Source organism: Gorilla gorilla, chromosome 12 (assembly GCF_029281585.2).
Source record: "Gorilla gorilla gorilla isolate KB3781 chromosome 12, NHGRI_mGorGor1-v2.1_pri, whole genome shotgun sequence".
NCBI lineage: Eukaryota > Metazoa > Chordata > Mammalia > Primates > Hominidae > Gorilla > Gorilla gorilla.
The window spans coordinates 91,174,796-91,185,017 of record NC_073236.2 but is presented as its reverse complement, the minus strand read 5'-3'; the positions used below and the strand labels follow the sequence as shown (position 1 = coordinate 91,185,017).

Here is a 10,222-nt window from a genome sequence, read left to right as displayed (position 1 = left end):
TTTAAAGTCAAATGAAATAGTTAAATCCTAATAGGTACTATATAAATTTAAGACGGTATATATAAAAACTGGTAAATATTACCTGAAAGTAATAAACTCATTTGCTGTCTCCCTATGATTGTAAGTGGGTTACTTTATTTATAATTTAAAAAATTATTCCTATGTTACATAGAAATGCTAGGCTTATTCTAAAATTCAAAGTTAGATTTTAATGTCATAAGAGAGAAGTTTGCTTGAACTGACCATTTGTGGAATGTTTGTTAATTTTAAATTTGGATTCAATATTTTATATACCTTATTTGACTTGAACTTTATTGTATTTCTTTCTCTTTTTAGGATTCTAATTCTCAGGTGGATTTAAGCATTCGGGTTACTGATGATGATATTGGTGAAATAATTCAAGTAGATGGAAGCGGTGATACATCTTCCAATGAAGAAATAGGAAGTACAAGAGATGTAGAAGAGAATGAATTTCTAGGGATTATTGATGGGGGAGATCTGAAGGTACCTGAAGAAGAAGCTGACAGTATTTCAAATGAGGATTCAGCCACAAACAGTAGTGATAATGAAGACTCTCAAGTAAACATTGTAGAAGAGGTGAGGATGACTTTTGAGCTGAGACTTCCTTTATTAATTTATAACATTTCTACTTTATTATGCTTTGGAACCAAAAGGAATAGCAAGATTAATCTTTTCTTTACTCTTTTGAAATAAGACTTATTTGGGGCTGGGCACGGTGGCTCATGCCTGTAATCCCAGCACTTCAGGAGGCTGAGGCGGGTGGATCATTTGAGGTTTGGAGTTCGAGGCCAGCTTGGGCCAACATGGTGAAACCCTGTCTTTACTAATAAAACAAAAATTAGCAGGGCATGGTGGCGCATGCCTGTAAACCCAGCTACTCAGGAGACTGAGGCAAAAGCATTGCAGGAGACAGGTTGTAGTGAACCAAGAAGCGCCACTGTATTCCAGCCTGGGCGACAGAGCAAGACTCTTTAAAAAAAAAAAAAAAGACTTATTATATGCTTGGATTTAAACTTTTAATCTTCAGCTGTAATTTAAAACCAATAATAAATATTTGGGAATGGGCTTCTGTATTGGTCTTAACTAGAGGTAGTAGGTGATCTAGGCAATGGGAGTGGCTGTTAAAGAAGGCAGCCTGGGTAGAAACATATAGTATCTGCTCTAATTCTAGTAAATGTCATAAAATCCAGGTAGAGTGTGCTTATTAAAAAGTGTGTAAGTAGTATTAGCTGTAATTTATGGTAGCCTTATATATGTGCCAGGCATCATATTAAGTCTTAAATGCCTTATCTTAATAGTCCCAAAGTCCTATGGTTCTTACTGCTATCCTGATTTTAGATATGAGGAAACTGAGATATGGAGAGTTTTAGTAACTTGCCTAAGGTCAGTCTTGTAATTATTAAATGGCCAAACAGGGATTTATTTATTTATTTATTTTTGAGACAGGGTCTTGCTCTGTTGCCCAGGCTGGAGTGCAGTGGTGTGATCTTGACCCACTGCAACCTCTGCTTCCTGGGTTCAAACGATTCTTATGCCTTAGCCTCCTGAGTAGCTAGGATTACAGGCACACCACCATGCCCAGCTAATATTTATATTTTTAGTAGAGATGGGGTTTCACCATGTTGGCCAAGCTGGTCTCGAACTCCTGGCCTCAAGTGATTCTCCTGCCTTGGCCTTTCAAAGTGCTGGGATTACAAGCATGAACCACTGCACCCGGCTCAAACAGGGATTTAAACCCAGACTATTTGACTTTTAGTACAATTACATTCTGCTGCTCTAGGTTCCTTTATTTCTTTGTTTTGTTTTGGTTTGGTTTTTGAGATGGAGTCTCGCTCTGTCGCTCAGGCTTGAGTGCAGTGGTGCGATCACAGCTCACTGCAGCCTCAACTTACTGGGCTCAGATGATTCTCCTGCCTTACTCTCCCAAGTAGCTGGGATTACAGGTGTGTGCCACCATGCCAAGTTAATTTTTTGTATTTTCAGTAGAGATGGGATTTCACCATGTTGCCCAAGTAAGTCTTGAACTTCTGGCCTCAAGCAATCTGCCTGCCTAGGCCTCCCGTAGTGCTGGGATTATAGGAATGAGCCACCACACCGAGCCAAGTTCCTTTATTTCTATATGTCTCTTTATCTTTAAACAATTTAAAGCATTATAAAATTCCTTAATGTGGTCATCTTTCATCTTTAGGACCCTTTAAATTCTGGAGATGATGTTAGTGAACAGGATGTGCCAGACCTGTTTGACACGGATAATGTAATTGTCTGTCAGTATGATAAGGTACTGTATTTACCTTTTGGACTTTGGGTTTATTAACTGCATTTATAGTAGAAAGGTATGTAAAATGATGGGAAATAAGATGAAGAGTTACACTTCACAATTAATCAAAACAGCAGTTTAATTCTGGAAATTCTGAGTGTGTATTTTGGGTCTAGCACTGTGCTGTGTGATCTCAGTGATACCAGAAAAAGTGACAGTCATTAAGGAAGTAATGATCTTATTGAAACAAGATGTTTCTTTTGGAAAACTAGAAAGACATACAATGAGATGGTAGGTAAATCAACAGCTAAAATATGTGACAGGTAAATCAAATGCTAAAATATGTGGAATGTAATCAAATGCTAAGATGAGTGGCAGGTAAATCAAATGCTAAGATATGCAGCACAGATAGTAAGCCCTAGAAGTGGCTAGGAAATGTAAGAAATCATTTGTAGTTGGAGTTCCCCATAAATCCATGGGTGATGTGGGGTTTTGAAATGGGTCTTGAATGATTTGTAGGATACAGGTAAATATGGAGAATAAGCATCAGATAGAATAGCCCAATAAAAAGCAGAGAAATGAATGGATGTAGTATGTACAAGGGACACTGAAGAGATAGCTCTGGCTTGAACAAAGTGTCTCTTATTGGATGTATAGTACTAGGAAGTGAAGCTGGTTGGGAGACAGAATAGGAAGCAGATTAGAATATCCTGAATGCTAGTAGGAAAAATCTGAACTTGGTCTGAGGGACACTAGCCTTCTGAGAAGTTTATTGAGAAAATTGTAATTGGGTTTAAAAGCCAGATGTGTTTGATTTGGAAAAAGCAAATGGTAAATGTGGGTAGGGCAGACATGAAGTGCCCAGAGCCCAGACAGAGGATGGCAGTGTAAGAACATGGAAAAGTCAGAGGTTATGATGGAAGAATCGGTGGGACTTGGTCATTAGTTGAAGGTGTCTCTCAGGTTTCCAGCCTAGAGATTATGTTAGTAGCAGTTTAACTCTAGCAACTAAAAATAATACTGCTTTTTAAAAAACACTACAGCTGTGATTATGTAGTCAAATGGGAGTTTTTGTCCTTAATTCATGAATATTTATATTCTTAAAGTGGCTTTGAGATATAATGAACATAATATACAATTCACCTATTTAAAGTATACAATTCAATGGTTTGTTTAGTATATTCATAGATATGTATAACAATTATCACAGTCAATTTTAGAACCATTTTATCACCTCAAAAAGGAACCCCATACTTTTTGTTTCTTAGTGCAGTATTCTCCCCATTTTCCCTACTCCAAGCCCGTAGGCCTAAGAAACCACTGATCTACTCTCTATTTCTATGGATTTTCCTATTCTGGAATTTCATATGAAAGAAATTATATAATATGTGGTCTTTTGTTCCTGGCTTCTTTCACTTAGCACAGTGTTTTCAAGAGTCATCCATGTTGTAACATATATCACATCTTTGTTTTTTAAAAAAATTGCTGAATAATAGTCTATTGAATGGATATACCACATTTTCTTTTTCCATTTGTCTGTTGAGGGACATTTGGGTTGTTTCCACTGTAGGGGAGAAAAAAGTAATACCTTTTCCTTACCCATTGCTATTTCCCTGGTTGAGGCACCTATAAAAAAGACAGATTAACAAGAGAAAATCATTCAAATTTATTTTAAGGTACATTTTACTGACACGGGAAACTTTTTTTTTTTTTTTTTTTTGAGTTGGAGTCTGGCTCTGTCGCCCAGGCTGGAGTGCAGTGGCGCGATCTTGGCTCACTGCAAGCTCCGCCTCCTGGGTTCAAAGGATCTTCCTGCCTCAGCCTCCCAAGTAGCTGGGACTACAGGTGCCTGCCACCACGCCCGGATAATTTTTTGTATTTTTAGTAGAGATGGGGTTTCACCGTATTAGCCAGGATGGTCTGGATCTGACCTCGTGATCCACCCGCCTCGGAAGTGCTGGGATTACAGGTGTGAGCCACTGCGCCCAGCCGACACAGGAATCTTTAGAAATGAAGACCCAAAGAAACAGGGAAAACTATTTTTCTGGACAGTCATACCGAAGTATGATAGGAGGAAAAAAGGATATGATCTAATGACAATAAACTGGAGGAAACTTAGTAAGGCCTGTTTGTTCCGATTTTTGTGTCTCTGTGTCTTCAGAGATAAGGACACTTATTTTCCTTTGCGTATAGGGTAGGGACCTCTGTAATAAAGGTTTTATGACTTACTTTAAAGGAAGGTCAGAAAATTCTTTTATGGCCTGGTTCAGGGGAGAAGGGTGAGGGCAAGGTCAGAAAGACTTTCCTGCTTCTGCCATTTTTTCAAATGTCAGGATGCCAGAACACATATGGGGTAATGTGTTCTGAACCCCATAGATACCTTTTTGCTGCTATGAATAATGCCTCTATGAACATTTGTGTACAAGTTTTTGCGTGGACGTGTATTTTCATCTGTCTTGGCATATACTCAGGAGTTGAATTCCTGGGTCATGTGGTAACACCTTAAGGAACTACTAAACTATTTTCCAAAGTGGCTGTACTATTTTACATTCTTATTAGCAGTGTTTGAGGGTTTCAATTTCTCCACATCCTGGCCAGCACTGGCCATGATCCGACTTTCTAATTCTAACCATTCTAATGAGTGTGAAATGGTATATCATTGCGGTTTTGATTTGTGTTTCCCTGATAACTAATGCATATTTACATATTTAGCCTTTTTTTTTTCCAGTCACAATTTGAATGTATTTGGGGGGAAACAAAGAATAATGTTTTGAATTGCTGTAAAAAGAAATCTTTTTCTCTGAAAATAAGGTCACTTTCTCCACTATAACATTTTATACAAATAGAAAACAGCAATTTAGATGCTGAATACAAATATAAACATAAGAAGGAATAGGGGATAGAAAAGGAACAGTTCTTAGTTTGAAACTTGTTTTAGTTTCTTATAAACAACATATTGTCTTCTATAAAAAAACATTATAAGGTACTTAATTATATATACATTCCATAAAGTCTCATGCAGAATTTTCTAGACCATTATGGATGTGGTATCCTTTGTTTGCCACAATGTGGGAGATACCTTGTAATTAATTATGTAGTACTTTATATTTTTTCGGTGTTTTATCATATATTATCTTTTGTTTCTTATAATAACCTTATGGAATAGATAGAGGTGATATTAAATATACACTGCTAACAAATCTAGTATCTGAGAACACTTCTACTTAGTGAATATTTTAAGAACAGTGGTAAAAAATTAATGGAAAGCAGGGCATTGGGGAACCATTGAAACATTTTAAAAGGGGAGTGATGTAGTCAGAAGATAGCCAAAAGAATGTATCTAAAGGTCAAAGTGGGGTGAGGAACACTGTTATAGTGAATCTTTATGAAAGAAAAACTTTCCAGTGCTGGTCACTGGTTGATTTGTTTCAAATAGTATTGAATGTAACCCAACTCAAGTGAATTGAAAGAACTTTCAGTAGTCTCTTTTAGAGCTTTACTAATTCAGTGTGTTTTATGGGCTTAGCACCCTTTTGTTATGCCACTCTGCTAACTTACTCAGCTTGTTTTAAAGGCAGGTAGTATCAGTTCCTCTGGGAAAGTATTACAAATGCAGAATCCTGAGTCCCACGCCAGAGTACTGAATAAGAATGTACATTTTAACAAGACTCCAAAATGATTTGTATGGCCGTTAAATTTTGAGAAGCACTGTTTGGTTTCTTTAGTATATTTTATTTGGATTTGATTAACAGATGGAATTTATCTTTAAAATTTAGAGGTTAACAATTGGGGGGAAAAGTTTGAAAATATAAACATGTACAGTGGAAAAGGGCTAAATGAAGGCCACTGATTTACATACTGGGTGAGAATTAGTTAAATGGTGTAGATATTTTGTTTCAGAGGCCTAGAGAATGTCTAAAATTAATATAAAGATTTAAATAATAAAGATATTATAGCGAAAATTAATGGTGAAATGAAACCTTTTACTACAGATGGAGGTGTTCTGTGCTGCAAATAGGACCCTATTTATAGTGGAATGTGAAACCATTTGAATATCCTATATCTTCGTTTGACAGTTTAGCAGACTTGCTTATAGCTGACTTTATCCCTTAGATGCTATACAATGATTAATTTCTAGGTGTGTGGCATGGTTTCTTTATATATACAGAGAGAGATATGTATATATAGTCTCTTTGTATATATCTATATATTTCTATATAATAGTCTATATATATGTACATTTCCTTTGAATAGATAGTGCATACACATGGTTAAAAAATGAAAATACTGTAAAAAGGTATACAATGAAAAGTCTGGTTCACATTCCTTCATCATTTTTGCTTTCTATTAGTAGCTCCTTTTCCTGTTTTGAATGCAGATAAGTAGTTATATTAGTTTTCATCGAATTTCTTTATTCAAATACAAATACAAAAGATAGCATAAATAACACTATATTCTGTACCTTGCTTTTTTTCTTTAAACAACGTATCTGTCAGATCTTCCCATATAAGGAGGCTTTCTTTGTGATGATATTTTAATGGCTGTATAATATCCTATTGTAGGATTACTAAAATTCATTTAGCCAATCCTCTACAGATGGATATTTGTGAATTTTCAGTCTTTTGATTTGAATTACTATGTACATAAGACATTTTCATAATGTGTGCAGATGTATTTATGAAATCCCCAGAAATGGGATTCTGGGTCAAAGGGCAAATGTACGTGGTTAGGTGTTCCCAAAATGCTCTCTAAGAGCATTTTGCCATTGTGAAAGATGAAAAGTGATACCTTGTTGGAATTTTTAACTTTCCATATGTTAAAGGGCCTTTTGTATTTACGTTTTGTGAACTGTTTGTTTATAATCTTTGTCTTTTTAAAAAATTGGATTATTTGGTCTTATATTTAGTGATCTCTAAGAGCTCAATATTATTTTGGAGAAAATGAGCTTTTTGTTATACACAGAAGTACTTTTTACTCAGTTATTTTCATTGCTTTTTCTTTTTAATATGTAGATTTTGGATCTGTCAATCTTTAATTTTATGTCTTCTGCATTTTGAGCCATGAATAAAAAGTTCTTTCTTACCTCAGAGTTTTAAAGGGAAGCTCATGTTTTCTTCAAGTATTTCATATATATCTATATATCTATATCATCTATATCTATATCTATATCTATATCTATATCTATATCTATATCTATATACTCAAGTCTTGATTCATTTGGTGTTTGTCTTGGTGTATAATGTAACATATGGTTTCAACTTTTTTTTTTTTTTTCCAGGTGGCTACTCAATCTTCCTAACATTTTTTAAGAAATCTATTTTGTCCCTAATGTTAAGAAATGATTCATCATCTGCTACTGCATTTCTAAATGTATTTGGGTCTACTTATTGATTTTCTGTTTTGTTCCATTGGTTTGTCTGTCCATAGGCCTATGCTACTCTGATTTAATTATTAAGATTTTTGGTATCTGGTAAGGCTAGTAATTCTTTAGTAATTTTTTTGCAGAGTTTTCCTGGATATTCTTGTTCATTTTTCATATTAACTCCAGAATCAACTTGTCTGGTTCAAAATAAAACCCTGTTGGTATTTTCATTGAGGTCACATTAAATTAATAAAATTTGTTATTTTAATGATGCTGGGGAGGAATAGATTGCAATTTTAGATGGAGTGTCTAGGGGGGCCTTATTGAGAATGTAATAGGGTAAAGATCAGAAGGAAGTAAGGGAATGAACTGTGAGGATATTAGAGTGTAAGCATTTTAGACAGAAAGAACAAGAAATACAAAAGTCCTGAGGTAGGAGTATGCCTGTGTGTTCAGGGAACAGTGCAGAGGCCAGAGCAGTAAGTGAGGAAAAATGAAGGATCTTGTAGTCCATTGTAAGGACTTTAGTTTTTGGATGGGAAGTCACTGGAGAGTTTTGACAAGAGAAATGACATCTGATTTATGTTTTTAGCAGACACTCTGGGTATCCTGTTTATAGTAGACTGAAGTGGGTGTTGTCAGGGAACAAGGGTAAAAACAGGAACTAGTTATGAGGCTATTGTATTGATCTGGGCAAGAGAAGATGATGGCTGAGATAAGAGTAACAGTAGTGGAAGTGGTAGAAGTTTTTGGAATATGAATATGTTTTGTAGGTAGAACTAACATTTACTGATGGATCTGGATATGGGATGTAAGTAGCAAGCATAAAGAATACCTCTAAGATTTTTGACTTGAGCTCTTAGAAGAATAAGTGGTCATTTCCCAGTGAGATGGGGAAGATTGTGAGGTTTGGGGAAGACAGTATAAGTGTCATAGTTGTAAACTCTGAGATGGGTGTGTGTGTGTGTGTGTGTGTGTGTAATACACAGTCTTTAATATTTTTTTCTTGAGTTTTAAAAAATCTAATATGCAATAGTTTTATTAAATACTTTTTCAACACAATTAGAGGTGATTATATGATTTGTCAGTAACTGAAGTAATATGATTTTTATATTAATACATTCCTAACATTGAACTATTGTTGTATATCTAGAAAAAATATAGTCACTAGATAAAGGTACCACAATGAGTTGTTGCTTCTGTTGTTCTCCTAATTCTGCTTATATTTTATTACCTGTGCTGAGTTTGGGATGTTTGTTGTCACCGTTGTATTCCCGAGAGATTTTTAAGACACGTGCAAGTGACTGTGCAAGACAATTTGGGAATAAAACTCAGAAAAAATTTATTAGGACTTTAAAACCCCCCCACAAAAATAGGGGTTTATCCTGTGTGTTTTCTTATGCTTCACAAAATGCATCTGAATACCAGTCACAGCCTTTGTTCCTGGATTTGACTATTTGTAGTCAACAACTAGGTTTAAATTTTACTCTTGATCTCAGATCATATATTCCTAGGGCTTTTAAATAGTCACTTGCAGTTTACTTAGAGGTAGCAATGATTTTATGGCTTGTTACCTCTTGAAGTATTAAAATTTCTTATTTTTTATTGTGTCTGTGTCTAGGCTGATTTATGGAATCTAGAAAACAGCCAGCAGAGTCTTACAGATTATAAGCTGTATATTCTGACCTTGTTCAGTGCTTTATTGCGACTTTCTTCCTCATGATGAAGTATCACTTTTTCATTTCTGATAATATTGGCTACATCTTCCCTGTTTATTCCTTTGCAGACATACTGGACTCTTTGCTGTTCTTGAACAATCCAGGCATGCCCCTCTTTAGGACTGTTCACTTCTATTCCTTTTATCCGGAATGCTCCTGAGTCAATATCTGCCTTGCTTTATTCCTTACCTTCTTCAAGTTTTTGCTCAACTGTCACCTCAAATGACAGCTTAAAATTCTACATAATTTACTTATGTATTAGGTTTCTGTCCTTCCCTATTAAAATGTAAACTCTTAAAAGGCAGGGATTTTTTTTTTGGTTTTACATATGCAGGATGTGTGTTTTTATATATAATATATACAGTATAGAAGTATATGTATCTTAAACTAATATATTTCCAGTGCCTAAAACAGTGTCTAACACATAGGAACTCAAATGTTTATGGAATAAACAAACTATCTTGAGGAGGTTTTAGTTTTAAGGCACTCACATTTAGGGTGAGAATAATCCCATTTACTGTAGCAAAGAAATGCAGGTGATCCTTTAACTTGTAAAATTAATTAATGTAAACCACTTTTCTCCCTCCAGATTCATCGAAGCAAGAACAAATGGAAATTCTATTTGAAAGATGGTGTTATGTGTTTTGGAGGGAGAGACTATGTATTTGCAAAAGCCATTGGTGATGCAGAGTGGTAAACCATGTGAGCTCAGTACATCTATTTTGTGAACATCAGTTGGACTATATTGCATATTGTGAATTCATTTTTATTTTGAATATAGTCCAGCACAGAGCTGTTCAAATTTTTAGTTCACTGTATGGAATTTAATAAAATTATAATTCAGATGCAGATACAATTACACAA

At 35.1% G+C, this 10,222-nt stretch overlaps 1 non-coding gene across 1 annotated transcript; it reads left to right on the top strand.

Moving 5' to 3' along the window:
* The first annotated feature begins 303 nt into the window (after window positions 1-303).
* On the top strand, window positions 304-10,222 carry LOC101151865 (uncharacterized). Its single transcript, XR_010129807.1, has 3 exons — window positions 304-597; window positions 2,210-2,299; window positions 9,948-10,222. It is a non-coding gene; the product is annotated as an uncharacterized protein (transcript).